This window comes from Macaca mulatta, chromosome 2, assembly GCF_049350105.2.
Source record: "Macaca mulatta isolate MMU2019108-1 chromosome 2, T2T-MMU8v2.0, whole genome shotgun sequence".
NCBI classification, from domain to species: domain Eukaryota; kingdom Metazoa; phylum Chordata; class Mammalia; order Primates; family Cercopithecidae; genus Macaca; species Macaca mulatta.
In genome coordinates this window covers 11,086,628-11,112,790 of record NC_133407.1, presented here as the reverse complement: position 1 = coordinate 11,112,790, position 26,163 = coordinate 11,086,628, and the positions used below count along the sequence as shown (strand labels likewise).

The 26,163-nt window shown below is 38.0% G+C and overlaps 2 long non-coding RNA genes across 4 annotated transcripts in view; one reads left to right on the top strand and one right to left on the bottom strand.

Annotated features, from left to right (window-relative positions):
* Positions 1 to 26,163, top strand: part of LOC144338987 (uncharacterized) — a 179,042-nt gene that overhangs the window by 21,062 nt on the left and 131,817 nt on the right. The window lies entirely within an intron of this gene.
* Positions 1 to 26,163, bottom strand: part of LOC144338984 (uncharacterized) — a 202,365-nt gene that overhangs the window by 111,604 nt on the left and 64,598 nt on the right. The window lies entirely within an intron of this gene.

The following is a 26,163-nucleotide window of genomic DNA, read 5'->3' as shown; positions in this document are numbered from 1 at the left end:
ATCTCATCCTAGAGAATAACAAAGTGTTCAGAAGGAGAGAGATCTATCAACATGACACAAGAACCAGTTTGATGGGACATCTATTGGCCAAACTGCAAAATTTGAGCATCGCAATGAAAAATGGTAAGAATTGATGACATATTCAGTAAAAAGGAATCTAGAGTCCATAAAAATACACAAACCAATAAACAAAGAAAGAAACAAACCAAAGGAGGAAGAAAGAAAACTTCTATATGGTAGGATGCCAGGCAATAAATGGATAAGAAATAGAAGAATTGGAAAACTGTTTTGCAATCCTGATACAAATAATTGACTCAAGCAAGAATCATCACTTAACCAATTTACCAATGGAAAAATTTTATTAGGATAAAGATATTAGTAACTTTTCAAAGTAATTATCCATATATTACCTATTAATTACAAAGGGGAAAAGAGAGGACCTTTACAGTGGAGAAATCTGACAGATAGCTGCCATTACCAAGTGACCAAAGCCAACATCACCAATAATGGGATAAACTGATATTAGTTGTATCCTGAGGTGATGCCTTCAGAAGTGCAAGACATCACTTATCTGCTGTTCTTGCTAAAATTACCTAATTATAGCAAATCATGAGGTAACAATCAGACCAGTACAAATTGAAATACATTCTACAATACACAAGTCCCTACTTTTTAAAACATCAATGCCATGGAATACTATGCAGCCATAAAAAAGGATGAGTTCATGTCCTTTGCAGGGACATGGATGAAACTGGAAACCATCATTCTCAGTAAACTATCACAAGGATAGAAAACCAAACACTGCATGTTCTCACTCATAGGTGGGAATTGAACAACGAGAATACTTGGACACAGGGCGGGGAACGTCACACACCAGGGCCTGTCGGGGGTAGGGGGCTGGGAGAGGGATAGCATTAGGAGAAATACCTAATATAAATGATGAGTTGATGGGTGCTGCAAACCAACATGGCACATGTATACCTATGTATCAAACCTACATGTTGTGCACTACCCTAGTACTTAAAGTATAATTAAAAAAGATGTTAATGCCACGAACGGAGAGCAAGAGAGTAACTTCCAAATTAAAGGCAATTAAAGAGACACAACTATTGAATGCATGTGAGATTCTGAATTGAAACCTGGCTTGGGAGAACAAAAGTTGCTATAAAGTACAGTGTTAAGTCAGTACAATTTGAATACAAACTGTGTACCATATATTTATATTGCATCAATGTGAAATTTTTTGATTTTGGTAATGACGCAGTCTATGTTCTTTAAAAATACATGTTGACTTATTTAGGCATGGTTGGATGGAGGGCAGGAAGGTGAACAAATATGACAAAATATTAACAATAGTTGGATGAGTAAGGTGGAAGGTTATATGAGAGTTTTTAATAATATAATTCTTACAGGTTTTCTGTAGCCCTAACGTTCCTTTGAATTAAGAAATTTTTTAATTAAAAAACTAAGCACAGATCAGAGAAACAGAGGAAAATGTGTGTGTAATGAAAAGATCCTGAATCTTGAGAGTGGCAATGGTCTCGCTGGAGCATATGTCAAACATACATATGTCAAAATTCACCCAATTTACATTTTGAGAGGGTTCAATTTATTGTACAGTAATCATACCTCAATAAGTTATTTTTAAAAGTGTGCAAATCTAGAATAGTAAAACAATTTCTTTCTGAACGTGGCTATGAGGAAAGAACATTGTTGACTTCATATTAACTTATGGATAATTTTCATTTTAAAATGCTTTCTCAAGAATTAGACTACAAGTAAATTGAAAATGCCACATCATGAGCCCATTCCATCTATATTATTGTGGTCAGTTCATCACAAATATAAATTATAAAAAATTATCTTGCAGTTTTTTCTCTATCTGAAGATAAACTAATTTATTAGCAAGACCTTTGAAAAAATAAGTCAAAATAGAACATATTATAAATGGTTTAACTTAAATACCAAGAAGTAACTTTCTAAAGTACTAAGTATCAAAAAATAATAGCAATAATTCAGCCTGTATTACAGTCAAGCAGTGCTTTCCAAGCCTGTCAGCACGGGATGAGTGGAGCAGTGAAGCTCTGTATGTGTAGACTCCTGTAGGAACACAGAATGCTAAGGACAGTGATCACGAAAAAATCAAATTTAGGAAATTTAGAGAACAAACAAAATGCCTAATAATAGGGGACTAGGGGAATAAATCTGATAAATATACATAATAAAATAGTACACAAGCATCATATATGATATAGGGATGTGTGTAATTATATCAAGGGGAAAATATAATGTACTGTATAGAGTACAAGCTTATTTTAAATAATACATAAGAAAAATACCTAGAATAGTTAATGGCTACAAAAATACACTTAGATAACAGGAATAAGTTACAGTGTTTAGTAGCATAATAGGGTGACTACAATTATCAACAATTTATTGCATATTTCAAAATGTGGAATGTTCAGCTGGGGGCAGTGTTGTAGTGAGGTGGTCTACACGGAGGAAGTGACCGGAAGAGAAGATTTGGAGTGCTCTCAACACAAAGAGATGATAAATGTTTGTGGTGATGGGCATCCCATTTACCCTGATTTGATCATTAGACATTGTATGCATGCATAAAAATATCACATGTATTCCAGAAATTCGTACAACTATTATATATGAATTAAAAATGCCTAGAATGTTTTGTGACAAAATAAAAACAACAATGCTCTCTAGGTAATAGGAATATGGGTTACTATCAGATTCTTCTTTTTGTTTATTTGTATATTCTGATTTGTCCATAGTGATAATGTGTTACTTACATAATCAAAATAGCAATAAAGGAGTTTAAATTGTCTTAATATAAACTACATTACCAAAAAGAGTGATTTAAAAAGTATCTGTTAGAGACACACACTGGAATTTTTTTTTTCCAAGAGCTTTTATTTATTTATTTATTTATTTATTTATTTTTTATTATTATACTTTAAGTTCTAGGGTATATGTGCACAACGTGCAGGTTTGTTACATATGTATACGTGTGCCATGTTGGTGTGCTGCACCCCTTAACTCGTCATTTACATTAGGTATATCTCCTAATGCTATCCCTTCCCGCCGCTTTCCCATAATAGGACCCCGTGTGTGATGATCCCCTTCCTGACACACTGGAATATTAATAAGGAAAATAGTCTGATGGCTGGAGTTGATTTAAAATAGCATGGAAGAGAGATTGAGGTTGCAGTGAGCCAGGATTATGCCACTGCACTCCAGCCAGCATGACAGAGCAATGCCCTGTTTCAAATAATAATGATAATAATAATAACAAATAACGTGGAAGGGGAAGAAGTGAAATCGGGGCATAGAGAAAATAAAACTGGTCATGAGACGATAATTGTTGAAACTGCATAGTGGGTACATGATGAATGCTTATTATACTCTTCTGTTTTCTTTTGTATATGTTTAATATTCTCCATAATGAAAGGTTTTAAAAGTAAGCTGACTGAATACAGAATTCTCTTAAAGCAATCAATATTTACAACATCAAAACCAAGCAAATTCCGAGCTGTCAATACTTGGGGACATTTCTGCACAGGAGCCCATTTCCATTTTTTTTTTTTTCTTTTGAGATGGAATCTTGCTCTGTCACCCAGCCTGGAGTGCAGTGGTATGATCTCGGCTCACTGCAACCTCCACCTCCCAGGTTCAAGCAATTCTCTTGCCTCAGCCTCCCAGACAGCTGGGACTACAGGCACACCCTGCTAATTTTTTTTATTTTTTATTTTTAGTAAAGACAGGGTTTCTCCGTGTTAGCCAGGATGGTCTTCATCTCCTGACCTCGTGATCTGCCCACCTTGGCCTCCCAAAGTGCTAGGATTACAAGCATGAGTCACCGCGCCCAGCCAGGAGCCCATTTCTAGGAAGAGCCTCCATGGAATGCTAGCAGTGAACAGCAGCTCCTCTGAACTGCCTGAGCATCACCATTGCATTGTCTTCTTGGGCTGTATTCACCATTACCCGAGGGTGGCCAGATAATCCATCTGCCACAGCATCTTCGAGATTTGAGCAATTTCCTCTGTGAAGGCTTCCTCACTACAACACTGCCCGCAGCTGAAAGTAAACATCCCTCCCACCAAGCTCTTACGGCAGCATGGTTTATAAAAGATACTTGACTTCTTGTCCCAACTATAAGCACTTCACATTTGTTACTCACCTGTGTATCCCTAGGACAGAACCTTTATGGTCACTAAATAAACATTCGCAGAATGAGTCTCTTTCTCAAATCCACACTTTTGCTTGATCTTTTTAAGCCCCTGAGAAACTGTCACTTCAGAATTACCTTGGCCCGCAGTGAAGGAATGGGTACTCATGTTGTTTAACAAACATCCGGTGTAGGGGAACAATATGATTCTTTTATCTCATTTACAAGTAGTAGAGCCCAAGAAATTTATCAAACATCTTAGAATAGAAAATGTGAGATCTAATTATAAACAGAAAGAAAAATGAAGAACTACATTAAGCTATACCATCTCAAACTTCCTAACACAATTTAAATATGCTAATAAAACTAAAAGCAATTCTTCAGAATAAGACTCCCTCCTTGAGCATGTACTTTTCTTCTCTGCTACTTGACCTTTATTCTTACTGTGTTCCTTCCCCTGGTGGGGTTATGACATTCTGTTCAACGTCAGTGAACTTGAAGGTTCACTCAAGTGTCACCTTTGTTTTCCTAGCCAAAAACAATCTTCCTTTTTTTTCTTTATTAAAAAGTTTGAGAGAGTCTCGCTCTCACCCAGATGGGAGTAAGTGATTTGATCATTGCCCTCTGCAGCCTCAAACTCCAGATCTCAAGAGATCCCCTGTCCTCAGCCTGCCAAGTAGCTGGGATTACCAATGCAGGCTGCTGTGCCTGGCTATTTATTTTTATTTTCATTTTTTTTGTAGAGACAGTGTCACACTATGTTGCCCAGGCTGGTCTTGAACTCCTGATCTCAAGTGATCTTCCTACTTTGGCCTTCCACAATGCTGGGATTCCAGGTGTGAGCCACAGAGCTTTGCCTTCCCTTCGTAAGGATCCATATCACTTTCTCATGTTATCACTTCTTATCTTGTGTTGTAATTATTTGTGTGAAGTCCCCTATCCTAAAATAGCTTGAAGTCTCTCTGAAGGCAGATAAAACATGAGTTCAGCTAAAGATCTCATCACATGCATACCTTGTCTTGCACTAGCAGATGCTCAGCAAACAAATGAATAAAAGGATCAATAAATAAGCTTGATGAATTAAATTTTTTATCAGATTGCCTGTTGGTTTTGTCATTGCATAGGCACTCCCCAGGCTGTTTAAATTTCCTTTATTTACCAAAATACTTGCTACTGTTTGTGAGAATGGTGGAAATAAGACAATTTTCCCCAACAGAACATTAAAATTCAAACAGAGGTAAAAAGGCTCCTTTGGGAAAGGACAATCTACGAAGTCTAATGTGTAGTGACAACACTGAAAGAGAAACCCTTCTTGGATTCTGTATGTCAAGCAATTCCACAACTTGTTCAAGTTTAATTGTGGGAATTTTGAAGTCATTGTGACTATTTTGCTTCTGTTGGGTGACTGGAAAGACAGTATCTGCTACCTGGGAAGGATTAATTGTGTTCTTCTATTTTCAACTCTACTTTTTAAAAAGGCATGACTGCATTTTTCTCTTCTCTTTTCTCCCCATTGTCTCCCCTATTCTTCCTCACTCTTTTTCTATCTCCCCCTCTCTAGTTCCTTCCCTGATTCCTTCTCTTCAGTCTTTCATTTTCTTCCTCTGTATCTCCTTCTTGCCTCTCCCCTCACACCCTTTCCTTCTTTTCCTTCCCCTACACCTTCTCCCTCTTATGTGATTTATGTTAAAATGTACGACATCAAAGAGTTGCCTACATGAGTCTGAACACCGGGTTTAGATCCACCTAAGGTAGCTGGCATAGATACCTGAGAGGTGGGAAGCAGAGAAGCAGCTCTAGGAAATGCTTTCATTCAGAAGGTGTGGCACAGAAATCATAGCGGCAAGCGACAAGAGGCATCCAAGCAAAAACTGGCATCCAAGGGACTTAACATGAGCTCTTGGGCTGCCCCAAGGTTGCCTGAGACATTACAATGGAAGGCTAACCTGAATGCAAAGCATGACTAGAGATCTGGAAGGAACTGGATTCAAGAAGGAATCTGTAAGTGAGTAGCAGAACCTAAGCCATCTTTCTAGGGCTTATTATAAACGTAGAGGCAGGTTGAAGATTAACAAGAGCAAGCAGTGCTTTGAGCCTCGCAGGCCTGCTTCCTAGAAAAATTATTCTGGCAGAGCCTCTTACTGGTTATAAGGGAATAGGGCCCAAGAAGAGAAAGTTTCCCAAGAGGTAAAGGGCTTAGTTATAGGAAGAAAGGAAAAGTCTGATTCCCAAAACTGAAACAGTCCATGGGCAGAGCAACATGAACCTGAGCTACTGACTTAAGCTTCCTTAAAATAACCCCAAACGAAACATGGTTGGTTCTAGAAACTAGAGTCAAGGTTAGCTTCCAAATAAGGGTCCAGTAGCTCTGGGTTTTTTCATCATCAACTGGAAATAGATGCAGCAGTCTTAGTGGTCATGACTCTAACATCAGACCAGCCTGGGTTCAAGTATTAAGTACAGCTCTTACAAGATGAGAGACCTTGGGAAAGTAACATGACCTCTCTCTGCCTCAGTTTTCTCGTCTATAAAGTGAGGGGAAACAGTACCAATGTCATGGGGCTATCATGAGAATTAAATGAATCCTTATTAATAGAAGGTTTAGAATAGTGGACGGGCGTGGTGGCTCACACCTGTAATCCCAGCATTTTGGGAGGCTGAGGTGGGCAGATCAAGAGGTTAGGAGTTTGAGACCAGTCTGACCATGGTGATACCCCGTCTCTACTAAAAATACAAAAATTAGCCACACGTGGTGGCATGCGCCTGTAATCCCAGCTACTCAGGAGGCTGAGGCAGGAGAATCGCTTGAACCTGAGGGGCAGAGGTTGCAGTGAGCCGAGATCTTGCCACTACACTCCAGCCTGGGTGACAAAGCAAGACTCAAAAAAAGAGCAAGCTAACTTTTCTCCAGAGTCATGCATTTTCAACAAAACGGGTTTAAAGTTTTTCTCTTTTCCCAAATCAAGTGTATTTCAACTAAATAAAATCATTCATTTTTCAGGGGAACTGATTCACTTTTCATTTACTGAATTTTAAAAACTGAGCATGGGGGTTGCTCTGCTGTGTGGCAAACATGCCATCATTGTTGTAATTGCCTTCACTTGAAAACTCAGCCACATATTTATCTCCAAGGGGAGACACCCCAAAGCACCAGAAAGTCATATAGTCATATAGCATCATGGTTAAGAGGGCAGACTTAGGAATCAGACATAACTGGGCTTAAATGTCAACTTTATCCCCTTTTTTAAACCTTGGTAAAGCTGCCTATCCTTTCTTTCTAAGCTTCAGTTTTCTCATTTGTAAGTAAGTGAGGATAGTAATACCCATGCTATAGAGTTATTGTGAGGATTAGACATGATTTTGCATGCAAAGGGCTTAGCAAAGTACCTACTTAGGGAAATGTTTAATGCATTTCAGTCAAAAAGCATATATCATAATCCAGTTGAATCTATCTTTCAAATGTCTCCTAACTTTGTCCCTTCTGCTCCATTCTTCCAATACTATTGTATATCTCTGTCAGGGGTGTATGTGTGTATCTTCCTTACAAGACAATAAGCTCCTTGTGTGTATATACAGTTTGGTTTATTTTTACTTCCCATTCCATTTTATCTTGAATGCTGCTGGGTTTATAACAGCATTCAACAAATGTTGATTGGAAAAGACCCTCTGCAGAACCTGATTTTCCCCTCTGTTCCTTGATTGCAGAACTTGGTACAATTGGTAGAAGTATTAAGACTAAAAACTTCAAGATTCTTGAGTGCTGCAATAATGCCTTGTGGTGATTTGAGGCATAGAAAACAGCTTGGTAACTTAGGGTCAACTTAAACCATCCACACAAGAACCTCAAGCTAATATTGAGCCTGTTGTCTGGGAGTCTAAATGCCCTTTCTATAGAAAAATCTGACTAGCTTCTGCATTGGAGACTGAATGGCATGCTTCTTAGATAATAGACAACAATAGTTGTCTGTGGGAGACAGAAGAGGGTAAGGGTTTGGGAGCTGGAAAGAAACTGATGAAGCCACAAAAGAAAGCTCTGAACTTCACATTTATTAATGTATTTCTTGGTGTCATTACTTATCAGAATTATTTATATTTTTAAACACAGTACCAATCAAGACTGGCAGTTAATGGACAACTGACACAAAGCACCAGATTATGGCTCCGTTATATCTCATTGATCTTGCTATTTGATCTGTTTTTTTCCAGTGTTGCAAGTAATTTGGCAACATTGTTATTGACAATGTAAACTGATCAAACTTCTATGATAGACATCTTGGGAAGGGAAGAAAATGATAGGGCATTGTGGTCCAAACTGATACTATTCAAAAAAAGCTAACAGTTTTTAGTGACCAGGAATGTACAGTCTATGAAACAAGCCATTACTGCCTATGAGGCAGGATTTGTTACAGCACTATATGCAGAAATAAAGGAGGCATCTTGTATAGATGGCTTTATTCATGAAAACATAAAAGAATGTTCTGTTAAAAATCAATGTACTTTTTAGATTTCCAGTGCTCAAAATTCTACTATTATAGTCAATCCTTACAGTCTTTCTTACCAGAAACTAACCAACTAATCAACAACTTGGTAGGGTTTTAAAAAACAAAATGGGCTGGGCGCAGTGCCTCACGCCTGTAATCCCAGCACTTTGGGAGGCTGAGGCAGGCGAATCACAAGGTCAGGAGATCGAGACCATGGTGAAACCCCGTCTCTACTGAAAATACAAAAAAAAAAAAAAATTAGCTGGGCGTGGTGGTGGGCGCCTGTATTCCCAGCTACTCAGGAGGCTGAGGCAGGAGAATGGTGTGAACCCAGGAGGTGGAGCTTGCAGTGAGCGGAGATCGTGCCATTGCACTCCAGCCTGGGCGACAGAGCGAGACTCCATCTCGAAAACAAAGCAAAACAAAACAACAACAAAAAAATGAAGTCCTTTGTTACTTGGGAAAGAACAGAATGGAGGAGGTATGAGAAAGGGGTTACAGATGTTAGAAGATGGTGAAAGATGGGTTGATTTCAGTTTAGGGTCAACAGCCTCCGGTCAGTGAATGGGAGATGAAGACGGGAAGTCAAGTTTCTTAATTCAGCCATCACCAAAGCTGACTGATGGATCCTGCCTATTGTCCCTGCTACTGCCTTCATGTGCGTTTTCGTCCTTTACTTCTAAGAACACTGTAAAATATTTTCCATTTTGCTCTTCTCCAGTATTCTACACTTCTGCTTCCTCTACTTCATCTTCAGCTATTCTTTTAATGTTCAGTCTCATCATGCCAATTTTCTGCTTTAAAATCTTTCGTGGGACCTCATTTTACCCCAAAATTAATTCTCCATTCTTTAAACTGGCCTGTCCTCTCCCTGAAGCCTCATCCTTCAAGTGCTCTCTCCACCACCATCTATGTATAAAAGAATGCCATGTTCTTCCAAAGTTCTGTGTCTTGGCTAATGCTCCTCTCTCCATTAGAAATTTTCTACCTTGTCTTTTCTGCTAGATGGTCTCTCAGGCATCCTTCATGGCTCAGGTTAGAGTCGACCTTTCAGTAATGCTTTGTTGGACTCACCCAGAATGAATCACTCCTGACCCTGTGATTCGGTAGAACCTAATGCATACTCTATGACTCTCTCATGGAATGAATGATGATTGCCTGGCTCTTCGTTAATATTACCTTGTGAGGGCAGTGACTGTGTGTTGTGGGGGCAATGTTATGCTTTTTGGGAGGTCTTTTTATTTCTCTTCTGGGCACAAAGGAAGGCCATATTTTCCAATTGCAATATGTCTAGTTGTGGCCTTGAAGCAAACTTTGGCAAAAGTGATATATACCATTTCCAACTGGCTGCTAACAGATAATGTATAATCTCTATGGTTTTTCTCTTGCCAACCACTCAGCGTTTTTGAGGACTCCAATAAGCTATTGGATAGAAGGATCTTGAGTCTGAGTCACCGCCTGTAGGAAAGCTACTCTACTAGCACATCAGCACAAGATTTCTCAAGAGAAAAATGAACTTTCACTGTCTTAGACACTAGGGTTGGGGATATTGTTATAGCAATTAGCTTTACTTACTCTAATACGGTATCTCATTCCCCTTTATGATGCTTTTTTCCTCATTGTGATTTCCAGTCATCCACTCCTCCTTGTCTACCCGTGTCTGTTCTGACTTTACTTTTCTCCTATATAGATCCTTTGGTCAATCATTTAATGACATTATTGCCATCACCCTAGAATCTTTTTCTGATGTTTTATTTTATTAGCACAAGTTGTTTTTTATAACAGTAATAGCAGTAGTCATTGTTGCAACCCATTAGGAGCACGTAATACTTTGCAGATTATATATCTTTGCATTTATTGTCTAAGTTTGATTTTGGCCTCTCATGGTTTCCCTCTTACCTCAAAGTGCTTCCTGCCTGCTATCTCCACTCTTGAATCCAAGCTGATACCACTAGAGAAGTCACAGAGATCTGACTTTTGGCTCCAATACAATTTAAGGGTATTTCTTCATTGTCATTGAGCAAACATCTTAGTCATCTCTTGTACTCCTTGTTTATATCTTCACAACTTTTTTAATCAAAATTTTTCTGCTCCCCTTAGAACTCCACCCCTGTTTCCAAGGTTAAACCCTCCCCTGTGTACCTGATATGAGAAATGCAGAATACAGGATTACTATACTGTTGTGTACAGTAGTCATCAATTGTACCAAGCTTGTATGAGGCAGGCACATAGCAGTTGAAAAAGCAAAAGGCCAAGCTATATGGATTTTTTGTGATCATTCTTCCCAAAGGCTTTTCTTCATATTTCTAGTCCAACAAGATATTCTGGATGAAAAATATTTTCTGGAGTCAAATAAGTGTGGGAACTACTTCATATAATATTACCTCATTATTAATCTGCTTCCTTAACTGTAAACATCTTATGACCATTGGTTGTGACCAGCAAAGGATGTGTTTTGTTAGTTTTAAGATGAGGTCATTTTTTAAAATGGTGTCACCATGGCTGTCCTAGGTTCCTACTTCCCTAAGAGAATGACAATTTTAACTCCATGCCTCTCCATCACTCCATTTTGGAAGCATGTAACTTGTTTTCTAGTCCATAGGTCCATAGATGTACAGGAATTTTACCCAAAGAGGGGTCATATCCAAAGTCTCACCTATACCTGACTTAGATGGCATTTGGGACCACTTGAATTGATGACATATGAGATTTTTGCACCTGGGTTGAGGCTGGAATGGGTTAAGCCTTTTAGGACTGTTGGATGAAGTGAATTCTTAGTCTTTCTGCAAATGGCTTTGTATCACCAAGAATTCCTTCAATAGAGGAAGCTATGTCACTTTACTATCTCAGCATTTCCCATGAAATAAAATACTTGTGAATATTTCATGGAAGATTTCAGTCTAATTCTGCTTTCATCTGTGTCAAGTTATCTTTCTCTGGAGATAAGCAAACAATATTTTCTCCTTTGCTGATGTCAAACCAGGTCTAAGATACACAGGAAGATTGCAAGAACAGTAACTTACCCCAAGGGGGAGGAAAAGGGTATTTACCAAACTTGTATGCCTCTTTTTCATTTAATACTGAGCCCAAGAAAAATGTTAGTATTCTTTCTTTTACACATGAGGCACCACATAGAGCTAGTAAGAATACAATTCAGGATTCCAAAATCCATGATCTTCTCATGTCTTAACTCAGCTGGCATTGAGCTGGGAGTACAGAGATGGGTGCATGTTACCATGAGAGTGTTTAGACTTCCTCTAGCTTAATGGTGGATGGTTCGTAATTTCATTATTTAAGAATTGACAGTCTCCAGAACCATAAATGTCACCTTAATAATAACTATTGGAGCCTATTAAGTCTAGAAATTTATCGTAGTTACCACAAAAATGGGATGCAGAAGAATATGATTGTTACTCAATGGCAATATGAAAATCAATAACACATTACCTCTGTCAGGCATATCCCCAGACTGCGCCACCTTTGTGAAGGAGAGACTGATGAGTTACCTCTTGGGTATAAGTCAGAACCTACATAGATTTACTGAAAGTATAACAAGTTAAATACACCTATGGATGCTGGGCCAGGTGGCAAATGATGATAATTTCTGGATCTTTTTGCCTTCAAGGATATCTTTTATTATTCTCACATGGGCTCTTACTTTGCTACCAAGCTATTAGTTAAGTACTAATTAAGTTCCCCGCTTTTATTTATCAGTAGCATGTAGAACTACCAATCAGAACTTGGGCTCAGCATCTACCTAGTCAGTATAATTGCATTGATTTGATACAACTCCAATCAAAACCAAAGAAACTTTTCATACTTCAGATGGCTTTTGCCTCCATATTACAGGTAAATACATAGCTCCTTTGGGCTTATTTAACATGTATAAAATTGTTTGGGGTTATGGTGAAAGTGGATTGAAGGATATTTTTAAAAACTTTTTCTTCATATATTTTGCATAGTCTCACTGGTGTGATTATCTTAAATTATTTGTGTAATCAGAAGAATTAATAAAGTAGAAAATAATTTTAAAACGCAATTGCCTGAGAACCTGTATTACTGCTTTCATGGTCTTATCAAGTTCTAAAAGGTAGGAAACTAACCTAGACATCTTTGTAAGAATACTTCTGGCTCAAAATTTTCAAGAAAAATCTTATGGCCTTCTGTTTTGTTTTGTTTACAGGGAGAAATAGTTGCTCTCTTTCCAGTAGGATTTCCATTAGCTGTAGTAACAATTCTGCAGGGCTTTTTAATACTTCTGGTAATGAGGCATCCTGGGTCCCTGCATTCGGTTCATTCAATATCTTGCTGGGAAGACAAAGTCATAAAAAAAATTGGAAAAAAAAAGAAAAAAAAGAAAAGCCTCCTCATTCTCACATCACAAATCACAGCCAGAAGCAAAAAAGGGAAAAATAAAAACCCTAAATACTCCATATCCTGCTACCTAAGCATTTAAATAATTAGTTTCCTGAAGTTTGGCCACCAGACTTGTAAACAGCTACAAAGGTTTTAGTGTTTATTTTACAGTATATACCCAAATTCAATGCACACAGCTTATAGGCTGGCCAATAATTGAGTCTCTTTTATTTATTTACTTCTATTGGAGGAGGAGGTACTAGGGAAAAAGAAAATAGAGAAAATAACTTTCCCATTATTCTTCCACTAAGTCCTCCTTAATGTTCTCCAAAATGAAAGGCAAAGTGGCTGGAAGTGGGTGTCTTTACACCAGTCCTATCCTTGCAAAATTCCCACGTAAGATGCTACTTTTCATTGCTTCTTTTAATGATCATATTATTTTTATTTTATTAGTTTGGCTTCTTTCTAACTTTCACTAATGCATGAGTTAACATATGACTCACACTTTATAGTTATTTCTTTTCATCTTTGAAAATGCAAAGATGCTTTTGAAAAATTCCATCTATACACGTATTTAGACCACTTTGCATTGAAGGACATATTTTATTGCCTGGTACAGAAAGCACGAGTAAATTGAGAGCACTTTTGCATTTCCTACAAATCTAGAGGACAGTGAATGGAGAAATTTTGTTCTCTGCTTAAAGTACTCTCAGGGAGAAAGTAAGGTGCCTGGGGTGGTGCATTTGGGCATTTGGGTCACGATTTGTTTTAGTAAGAGCAGTATGATAAAACAAACCATTCCCTAAAGATATGGTATTGAGGCCAGGGACAGTGGCTCATGTCTGTAATCCCAGCAGTTTGGGAGGCTGAGGCAAGAAGATCACTTGAGGCCAAGAGTTCAAGACCAGCCTGTGTGACATGGTAAGACCCTAAACCATAAAAACCCTAGAAGAAAACCTAGGCAATACCATTCAGGACATAGGCATGGGCAAGGACTTCATGTCTAAAACACCAAAAGCAATGGCAACAAAAGCCAGAATTGACAAATGGGATCTAATTAAACTAAAGAGCTTCTGCACAGCAAAAGAAACTACCATCAGAGTGAACAGGCAACCTACAGAATGGGAGAAAATTTTTGCAATCTACTTATCTGACAAAGGGCTAATATCCAGAACCTATAAAGAACTCAATCAAATTTACAAGAAAAAAAACCCCATAATAAAGTGGGCAAAGGATATGAACAGACACTTCTCAAAAGAAGACATTCATACAGCCAACAGACACATGAAAAAATACTCATCATCACTCGCCATCAGAGAAATGCAAATCAAAACCACAATGAGATACCATCTCACACCAGTTAGAATGGCGATCATTAAAAAGTCAGGAAACAACAGGTGCTGGAGAGGATGTGGAGAAATAGGAACACTTTTGCACAGTTGGTGGGACTGTAAACTAGTTCAACCATTGTGGAAAACAGTGTGGCGATTCCTCAAGGATCTAGAACTAGAAATACCATTTGACCCAGCCATCCCATTACTGGGGATATACCCAAAGGATTATAAGTCATGCTGCTATAAAGACACATGCACACGTATGTTTATTGCGGCACTATTCACAATAGCAAAGACTTGGAATCAACCCAAATGTCCATCAGTGACAGACTGGATTAAGAAAATGTGGCACATATACACCATGGAATACTATGCAGCCATAAAAAAGGATGAGTTCCTGTCCTTTGTAGGGACATGGATGCAGCTGGAAACCATCATTCTCAGCAAACTATTGCAAGAATAGAAAACCAAATACCGCACGTTTTCACTCATAGGTGGGAATTGAACAACGAGATCACTTGGACACAGGAAGGGGAGCATCACACACTGGGTCCTATTGTGGGGAGGGGGTAGGGAGGAGGGATAGCATTAGGAGATATACCTAATGTAAATGACGAGTTAATGGGTGCAGCACACCAACATGGCACATGTATACATATGTAACAAACCTGCACATTGTGCACATGTACCCCAGAACTTAAAGTATAATAAAAAAATAAAATAAAATAAATTTTAAAAATAATAAAACAATTTAAAAGATACGATATTAAGAACAACTGAAAACCTATATACATTCAGCATAGAAAAGTTGGAAAGAAATTTAATTTGAACTTTTTAAAGCACATATTTTGTTTCAAACATTATGCTAAGTGCTAAGAATAAATAGAAAAATACACATCCCCATAAATTCACAGTTTAGCAGCTTATTAAGAAAGATTTACATATAAATAAATGTATCCTTAAAGAAATAAGAATTTCAGTTACATATAAGGTAAAGTAACACTCCTCTCTCTGCCCCTCTCACTGAAGTTAACTGAGAATACTGGGCAATATGCACGCAGCATTGATCTGAGGACTCTGGAAAACAAATGCTAGCAGGCAGTGTGGTGAACTGCAAGTACCACTGAACTGACAGTATCTTTAAATCCTCAAACCCAGAAGTAGACATCAGGTGCAGACAGAAAGAGCTCTTAGAGAGGCCCTCTCTTTCTGGTTGAAGGAGCAGGAAATCAGGCCCTTAAAGAACAAAGAGAGTGTCAAGATTCCCTTGAATTTTGTAGTTTTGTTGCTTGTTTTGTTTATTTTTTTTTCCATCCTCTCTTTTCTCAGCCCCAAGGCAAACCCATTGTAGCAGCAGTGGCAGTAATAGCAGAGCCAATGGCAGACGTGGTGGCAACACTTGTAGAACAGATGCCCAAACTCTGAGCCAAGACCACAGGGGAAATCCTCATTGCTTTTCTTTCCCCTTTCTCAGTTCTCTCACCATTTGAACTGGCTGGCAGAACAAATAACAAAATATAAACAGCAGAGTAGACAATTCAAATCAGTTTTCTTGGCAGAAGATGAGAAAGGAAAATCTTCGAAGTTAGGAAGTTCAGGAAAATTATTCCACTGAGGAAGCTGTGGAAATCAATCCCAAAATATTATTTATAAACTCCCAGGCTTACTCTCAACCTTCACATGCATATATTTGAACATAAACAATATAGCAAAAGCTTTGAGAAATCATCTATAAAGTAGACCACTGTGCAGGTCTAATACTGGTTACTGGGTGGCACACAAGCAGGAAGATTCAAAAACTAAATTGGCATTTGAGCCAGCTGGAATTTGCGATCTAAATTCATCTTAATCAATTGTTTCCTTTAAAAAATTAGCATCAATAATTTCCATGACTTAAAACCAAGTGCCTCGCAACATAATATTCAATATGTCCAGGAATTACAGCCTGAAATTACTCAATATATGAAGGCCCAGGAAAATTTCAATGATTTGCAAGGGAAAGGACATTCAACAGATGCTAACCTGAGATAACACAAATGCTAGAATGATCAGACAAGCTGTTTTAACCATGCTCCAAAAAGTGAGCATGATCACTATTAAAATAAATGGAAAGATTAAAAGCTGCACGAGGGGAAATAAAACATATTAGAACAATCCAAATGGAAATTTTAGGACAAAAAAAATACAATAACCAAAATAAAAAATACACTGAATGTACTCAATGGTTGAATGGAGACAAGGGAAAAAAGGTCATTAAATTTGAAGACGGAATAATAAAAATTATTCAATCTAAAAACAGTAAATACAAAATTTTTAAAAATGAGCAGAGACTTTAGGACTGTTGACAGTACCAAAAGATCTAATAATGATATCATCAAGGTTTCAGAAGGAGAAGAAAGACTATGAGGCACATGAAAGTTTTGAAGAAATAATGGTTAAAATTTTTCCAATATTGGAAAAATATATAAATTCAATAAGATTCAAGTCCATTGAATCCCAATAGGATAAATTCAAATAAATATGTCTGCCTAGATACAGGATAATAAAGTTGCTGAAAAATAAAGACAAATACAATAACCTGAAAGCCGCCAGAGGTAAAAACAACACAAAACAATTGGCAGGCCAGTGCTGAATTGGAGTAGATTTCTCATCAGAAATAATGGAAGACATAATTCAATAAAACATTTTCAAATGCTGAAATAAAAGAGCTGTCAACCAGAATTCTATGTCCATGAACATGCCCACGAGAAATAAAATGAAAAGTAAGATATTCTCAGAAGAAAAAAAAGATGTATGAAGATCTATCACCAACAGACTTCCTCTGCAAGAAGTTCTTCGGGTAAAAGAGAAATAATACCAGAGGGAAACTTGGAACTTTCTGAATAAAGAGCAACAGAAATGATAAATGACTGGGTAAATATGATACAATATTTTTCTCTTCTTAAGTTATTTAAAATGATAATTGAAAGCAAATAAAATTACATCAACTGGTGAGGATTGCAATGTATGTTGATGTAATCTAGATGACAATTGCAACGTAAAATGGGGAAGCTAAAAAGAGCTTATGTGGTGGTTACATTTCTATATCTTCCATTTGAAGTAGTAAAATATTAATTCCAAGTATACTGTGAAAATATGTGTGAATGTTTAATTTGCATGTGCCTATCTATATCTATATTTATATTTATATCTATGTCTCAGTCCTTAGAGAAACCACCAGAAAATATATACAAAGATATGTGGTCAAAATGCAAGAGCTAGATTTAAATGGAATGCTAAAAAATAGGAAGCACCAAAATAGAAAGCAAAGGGAAAACAGAGGAGTGAAAAATAGAGAAAAAACAAGAAACAATTAAGAAATTGGTAGATCAAATCCAACAGATGTTAAAGGGAAAATTAGAGAAACTTTTTAGAAAGAAACTTGTAGGCCCAAATTCAACAATATCAACAATTTTGTTAAATATAAGTGGACTAAAAATACCAGTTTAAAGACAGATTGTCAGAATGGATTTTAAAATGCAGAAAATAAATGCTCTGTATGAGAAACCTACTTAAAATATAATGATGTTTATAGGTTAAAAGTAAAAATATGGAAAAATATACCATGTAAACACTAATCAAAAGAAAACCTCAGTGGCTATGTTAATATTTGACAAAAAAGACGTTAGAATAAAGAATTAGGTTCAAAAGGGACGTTCCATAATGATTAAAAGATCAATTCACCAAGAAAACATAACAATCTTAAATGTATATGCACCTAACATCAGAATCTCAAAATACATATAGCAAAACTGATAAAGGTGAAAGAACAAATAGGCAAATCCACAATTATAGTTGGAGGCTTCACCACATCTTTCTCTGTAATCAATGGAACGAGTCAACAAAAAAACAGAAAAGATGGAGAACAATTGAACACATATGGAACACTCCACCCCAAAACAGCAAACTAGACTTTCTTTTCAAGTGCACCTGAAACATTCACCAAGATAAACCATATTCAAGGTCATATAAATCAAAGACACAAGGGTTTCATTTGTCCCTGCTTGATCAACAGTACATAGAACAGTATCTGGAACATAATAGGTTTCAGTAAATATTTGATGAATCAGTGAGTTAAGACTTAAAGGAATTTTTAAAATGAAAATAGAGCATTAAATGTAAAATATTAAAAGTTTGTAGCACAACAAATAAAATGACTATCTGGGTAAAAGTAAAGAGGAGGTAATATATTACTGATTTTTTTTCCCTTTGTTGGAGAAGTAACAAATGTTAATTGTAAAAATATGGAAAATAAAGAAAAATAAAGATGAATATTATAATTATCCGTAAACTACATATGCCTCTCAGGTCTTTTGTTTTGCATGTAACTATAAAATATATGTTTTGTTTATTTTATTATAATATCAAGATTATTCTGTAAGTACAGATTTTTGTATTTTACTTTTTTAACATTATAATGTGAACATTTTCCTATATCATTAAATACTCTAAAATTATTATTTGTAATTAATAACATAAAACTTTTAAAATATTTTGTGTATTTAATCGTTTTCCTATCAATAAAGTATTTTTGGTATTTTCTAACTCTTGCTCATAAGTATTGCTGTGATACAGTGCTGTGATACCCTTTTAAGTAATGGTGACAGTACATTGTTCATAAATTATATCATTGTTCATAAATTATAATATACATCTTTGTTTATTTTTCTATTATGATTTTTTAGTAATATAGTTTTTGGATCAAAGGAGATAGTTAATCTTTGGACACTTGATATGCGTTGTCAACTTGTCCTCCAGAAAGCATTTAATTATCTCTAGTAGCATATGAGAGTACTTGAGTATTACTATTTTTCAAAATTGTCATCAATATGAAAACTAAAATTGGATATCCAAGGTTTTATTGGGAGTTTTAAAGCTTTGTATAATGTTAATTTTTTCAAATATTTTTCAACAGTTTGAACCTTTTTTATAGATTGTTATTTACATTTACCTGTTTACTGATTGATTTTCTTACTTATTTTTACAAGGGTATGCTCTAAACCAATAATAACAGAATGCCAAGACTCAACTATTCTCCAGTGCATATTGTTTTAACCAGCTCAATATTTCCTCTCCATCTACAGCTCTTTCTCTGCAGGATGTACACTTCCAAAGATATCATCAGCTATCACCAACTTCCATCTCCACCTCTGTAGTCCTTGCACTCCCCAGTACGCACCTATGCTATGCACTTAAACTTCATACCCAGTTTTGTTGCTTTCTCAAAGTTTCTGTCTTTAAATTCAGTGAAGAAAGATTCTTGGAAAGTAGTGTGTGTGTGTGTGTGTGCGTGCGTGCCCGTGTATGACATAGGAGGCTCTGTTTGCTTCATAACATAGAACCCATATATTTTTATACAACGGTGATAATACATTATGTTTATTCAGCATTTTTATTCAGGAAGAGTATCCCTCGTGAGGACATAACCTGAGTATGCAGACAAAAAATATCCTAGAAGGATATCACCTCAGTTTTTAGCGTTTTGTGTTTACCTTTTTCTGTGCATGTTATGTAATGAAAGTTTTGTAATGAAAAAGTAATGATGCTTTAACTAGGGGTGCTACAGATTTTATATTAGAATTCCAGGAGTTGGATTTATGTAAGTTGTTGTTTTCTTTTTTCTTTTCTTACTTTTTTGGCGTGGGGGGAGAATACCTTTCTCTCTTTCTCTCTCTCTCTCTCTTTCCTTACTTATTTTCTTTCTCTCTCCTTCTTTCTCTCTCTCTCCTTCTCTCTCTCTCCCTTCCTTCCCCTTCCCTGTCTTCTTTTCTTTCATTCTTTCTGTCTCTTTCTTTTTACAGTTGAGTTTTGAAGCATGAATAAGAGCGTTTCACATTAACACAGAGAAAATCAGTTCAAACAGTGACATCCACATTTTCAAAGGCATAGAGGCATAATGTCTGATGAACTTGGGAAAATATGGTCAGTTTATTATAATCAGAATGTAAAGTGCAAGGTGGGCACCTCCCTAAACAGTGCTGAATGGGAACTGTTCATCTGCACTGTTATTACTTTATCAAATTGGGCACACATCTAGGACATTTTTCTCATCTGGGTGCTCCTTCAAGTGGAGTCCTTTAGCCTTTGGTGTATGAGTCTTGCTCTATGAGGTGTCTGGGCACCTCCCCTAACACGCTAAGATACAAGTGCTGTCTCCAAGACACCCATTACATGCTCATCCGTATGGCCCCAGCTCTTTGATTCACATCAACTTTTCCTTTGTTTCTCCAACTTCTTTCCCGCCTCCTTTCTAATTTATTATTCAATTTTGATCTATCTCATAGTTTCCCACTAACCCCCTTTTTTCTATAGCCTGCCTCATTTATATTTTGTAGTGCCTATATAATATTCTGCGGAATCAATGTTTCACAGTTTATAGACTAATGTCTATGGGTGGACTTCTGATACAAATGGCAACATCCTCTCTGTCCTATCCTCAGTGCCGGCTCATGAGTTGTTCTCCACTGGGCAGCCCTGTTGGATGGAACCCTGGACTCGAAGCACTGCAAGCCCAGTTGCAGACCAGGACAGAGCCTGCCTCCCAAATCACTTCAGTCTTCCTTTTGCCTCTTTTCCTACTGACACTGCCAGACCAGTTACTGAATTGTCGTTCCTATATCCATCTTCCACCAGTCCTCTTGCCTAATCTATCCTACAGAGTTCTCTTCCTAAAACCCAGCTATTATGATGCCATCTTTTAATTTCTGCACCCCACAAAGTTCTCCTTAACACTAGAACACAAAATAAACACAGACGAAGAAGTCTGAGGCTCTCCACTCTCTGGCTTCAGTCTTTCTAGCGTTGTTTTCTATGATATGTACTACAAACCCTTCAATCCACTTACTACTTGTTATGGTGCTTCTAAATACTTCAGGCACTTTTATGTCTCAATGCTTTTGCTCAAGCTGTTCTGTGTACCTGAAGGACTTTACCTGGCCCCTTACCTTTACCCGTCAAAATCTTATTTCTTAGTCAAAGTCTAGCTCAAATGATGTTTCCATGAAACCTTCCCAGAATGTATTCCTTCTCTCTACTGAAGTCCACATGCACACAGGCATTTTTTGTTATCAGACTTTCAGAATTTGTAAATTGATAACATGTACTGAAAATCTGCTTTATAGGAGGAAAGCTTCGTGTCTTGAATACTACTCTATTTTATTGGTTCCCAAACTCATTTCATAAGGTGTTGGCAGAACACAGAGATGAATGAGAGTTTCATTCTTTCAACTGGGAAACTGGACAGGTGCATTGCACAGTCTCAGAATCGTGGTAAATGTCTCAAATATGTTCAGACGTCTAAGGAAGCACACAGAAGTGTCTCTGGCTATCTAGAGAGGAGAGGAACATCTGGCCAAGGAAAGGAAGGTTCCACAGCATGGACAATGCCTGGGCCATCCTGTAGGATGGTGTGGCAAAGGAAACAAGATGTATGTGTAGAGCCCCTGTATTTGGTTACAAATACAAATAGCAGAGAAAAAATGACTTTTATTATGTTGACCGAAAAAGTCACATAATCAGTAATTTTAGAAAGGAGAACTTTGTTTCTAAAGGAGGACTGCATCCTGCAGGCATGAAGTGAAACCTCCTGCAAATCAAAAATCTGTGCTTCAAGGAGGAGGAATTAAAGGTAGGAATATATGCTAAACAGGGTGGCAGAGTATACATATTCATCAGTATATAGGAGGGGTTTATTAATATTCATGAAGGAGACATGCATGCACATTAGGTTTACATGTATGAAACATATAACCCATATTCACTTTGGGGTGGAGACTTTACGTTTAAAGACATTATAATTAACTTCTATACGTAAAAGGTAAAGCGTGATGCATAGGGCTGCTTTCTGCACATCTTAAGAAAATCCAAATCTGCAGCCAGCTGTCATCTATCAACAAGGAGAAGTTTGTACACCAGGATGGAAGTCATGTCAGAGCCAAAAAACAGGAAAAGGGCACTGGGTGGTTGGATGAAGTGAGTGAAGGATTCTTCCAGTCTTTCGTTCTCCCCAGCTTGCTTTTGAGAAAATCTATTAATGATTAGTAATGGGAAGTGAGGGGTGGGGCATGGCAGCAAATAGAATGTGACCAGCCTCTCATCTTGTTATGCCAAGATCTTAAAATTTGTAGAGTCTATTTTAGCCAAAGGAGGATCCATTAGTCTGTTGGAGAGGCTTAGGGCTTTCATTTCAGTCCTCAATTATGCGTAACAGAATTTTCAAAGGCAAGGATGAACTAGGTCTCAGAAGTAAACCAGAGCCAAGGTGCTAAAGGCCACAAGGAATTTCTTCACATTGACTTCACCTTCTCTGTCACTGTAGACTTACTCTGTCTGCTTTCTGGGACACAGTAAAACACAGTCTCCTAGAGCTCTCAGGCTGACACTTCCCTGGTCAAGTGTTGTTTTAGTTATCTATTGCTACATAACAAATTACTCCAACACTTGGTGGCTTAAAACAACAAGAATGTATTATTCAAAGTTTCTGTGGGCCAACCTTCTCTGAGTATCTCTAGCTCAAGGTTTGCAAAGAGGTTGCAGTCAAGTTGTTGTCCACAACTTTGGTCTCTTCTGAAGGTTCAGCTGGGGAGCGGGTTGGGCAAAGGATGAAAAGGACCTACTTCCAGCTTAACTCACGTTACTGTTGGTAGGCTTCAGATGATTTAATTCCAAACCCAGTCATGTGATTGTTGGCAAGCTTCAGTTCCTTGTGGGCTGTAGGACTGAAACCTCAGTGCCTTCCTAAGCCTCACAGGCCTCTTTATATTATTGCTTATAACATGGCAACTTACTTCCCTCCACATGACTGATCTGAGAATGAGAGAGACATTTAGTGTTGCAAAAGAATACCTGAGGCTGAGTAATTTATAAAGAAGAGGTTTATTTGGATCACAGGCTGTACAAGACGCATGGCTCCAGCATCTACTTCTGGTAAGGGCTTCAGGCTCCTTTCACTCACGGTAGAAGGCAAAGGGGAAACAGCATGTGTAAAGATCACATGGCAAGAGGAGGCTGGAAAGAAAGTGGAGAGGTGCCAGGCTCATTTAAACAACCAACTCTCGGGAACGAATAGAATGATAACTCACTCATTACTGTGAGGATGGTACCAAGCCTCTCATGAGTGATCTGCCCCCATGACCCAAACATCTCCCATGAGGACCCAACTTCAACATTTCAGCATGAGGTTTGTGGGAACAAATGTACAAACTGTAACAGACAGAGAGCCCAAGATAGGACCCCCATAGGAGGAGCCACATTATTTTTGTAATCTAATCTAGGAAGTTACATGGCATAACTTTAGCCACGTGATATCCACTAAATCCAGCTCCCATTGAAACGGAGGGGATTACATAAAGATGCAATACCAGGAGGTGGGATTATTAAGGGTCATCTTGGAGGCTATCATGAGAATTAAATGAGACAGAAACTGGAATTTCTTAGGCCCTGGGAAGGGTTCTGATTGGCTCTGCTGGGGTTCAGTGCCTACCCCTGAAGCAATTGACCGTGTCCAGGGGTCAGAGTCACATCTTAAAAAGTACCTGCTGAGACCTCAACTCTGAACAGAGTGGGAATTTTTCAGGGAAAAGGAGCTGAGCTGCTCATTCAGGTTATTGGGGCTTCTTATTGGCCCCCTACATACTGTACATACATATGCACATGCATAAACACACATACATGCCCACAGACATACATACACATTTATACTTCCTGCTGACCAGGTCAAAGAATATATTTTAACATGTAAATAAATACATACACACACATTTATACCCCTGACCACCGTGCCTTTTATCTGTTGTACATATTAGGATTCTGAACATACTGTTGTTTGAATTAAGCTTTAAAAACTTTGAAAACTTAGGATATGAACAGACATTTCTCAAAAGAAGACATTCATACAGCCAACAGACACATGAAAAAATGCTCATCATCACTGGCCATCAGAGAAATGCAAATCAAAACCACAATGAGATACCATCTCACACCAGTTAGAATGGCGATCATTAAAAAGTCAGGAAACAACAGGTGCTGGAGAGGATGTGGAGAAATAGGAACACTTTTACACTGTTGGTGGGATTGTAAACTAGTTCAACCATTATGGAAAACAGTATGGCGATTCCTCAAGGATCTAGAACTAGATGTACCATATGACCCAGCCATCCCATTACTGGGGATATACCCAAAGGATTATAAATCATGCTGCTATAAAGACACATGCACACGTATCTTTATTGCAGCACTATTCACAATAGCAAAGACTTGGAATCAACCCAAATGTCCATCAGTGACAGACTGGATTAAGAAAATGTGGCACATATACACCATGGAATACTATGCAGCCATAAAAAAGGATGAGTTTGTGTCCTTTTTAGGGACATGGATGCAGCTGGAAACCATCATTCTTGGCAAACTATCACAAGAACAGAAAACCAAACACCGCATGTTCTCACTCATAGGTGGGAACTGAACAATGAGATCACTTGGACTCGGGAAGGGGAACATCACACACCGGGGCCTATCATGGGGAGGGGGGAGGGGGGAGGGATTGCATTGGGAGTTATACCTGATGTAAATGACGAGTTGATGGGTGCTGACGAGTTGATGGGTGCAGCACAGCAACATGGCACAAGTATACATATGTAACAAACCTGCACGTTATGCACATGTACCCTAGAACTTAAAGTATAATAATAATAAAAAATAAAAAATAAAAAAATAAAAAAATAAAAAAACTTTGAAAACTTACATTTGAAAGGACTGAGGTCCAGAAAGAGGCCAGACTTTCCCAGAATCACAGAGCAAGTTAGTGACAGGCATGGAAGAAGTTATAGGTTGGCAGAAGTCTAGTGTTTTATAATGGTGGCTCCATATGATGGCTGAGACCTCAGGAGTGGTTTTTGAGGAGGAGCTGTGATTGGGGTTTACAGGGAAGAACGAGGAGAGAGAAGTGCTGGAAGAATGAACACATTGGCCAGGCGTGGTGGCTCATGCCTGTAATCCCAGCACTTTGGGTGGTTGAGGCAGGCAGATCACTTGTGGTCAGGAGTTCAAGACCAGCCTGGCCAACATGGCGAAACCCCATCTCTACTAAAAGAACCCAAAAATTAGCTGGGCATGGGGGCACAAACCTGTAATTCCAGCTACTCTGGAGGCTGAGGCAGGAGAATCACTTGAACCCAGTAGGCGGAGGTTGCAGTGAGTCAAGATCACACCATTTCACTCCAGCCTAGGCAATGAAAGCGAAACTCCATCTAAAAAAAAAAAAAAAAAAAGAGAGAGAGAAGAAAAAATGAACACATGATTTGGTAGTAGAAAGGACGATAAGATGATGCCAAGACTAGGAAACTAGATCAAAGAAAGGTCTGTTTGAAATGAGTGAAACCTGCATTATTTGTTTGTTAAAGGGATACAGTGGGAGGAGAAAAAGCAACTGAGGGAGCAGGAGACTAAGAGAGAGTGTGGACAGAGCTAAGTGCTGATGGGGAGCTGGGCAGGGTGAGGCCAGGAGTACATGGGGTACAATACGGGGCACTTCTTCATCAAAAGGAAAAGAAAAAGAGAAAAGAACAGGGAGGAGCTCTGAAAGATTTTCCTAGTGAGGCACAGTAAGCTGAGGAACCTCAGAGCAGAGAAGATCCCTGCTGGCAAATCAAAGACAAGCTGTGAACTGGGGAAACTGAGGAAATAGGGTGGACTTTGAGATTTGGAAATGTGGAGAAGAATTTGCACAACTGCTTTGGGAAGCAATCAGACATCAAGAAACAGGAAATAAAAAACT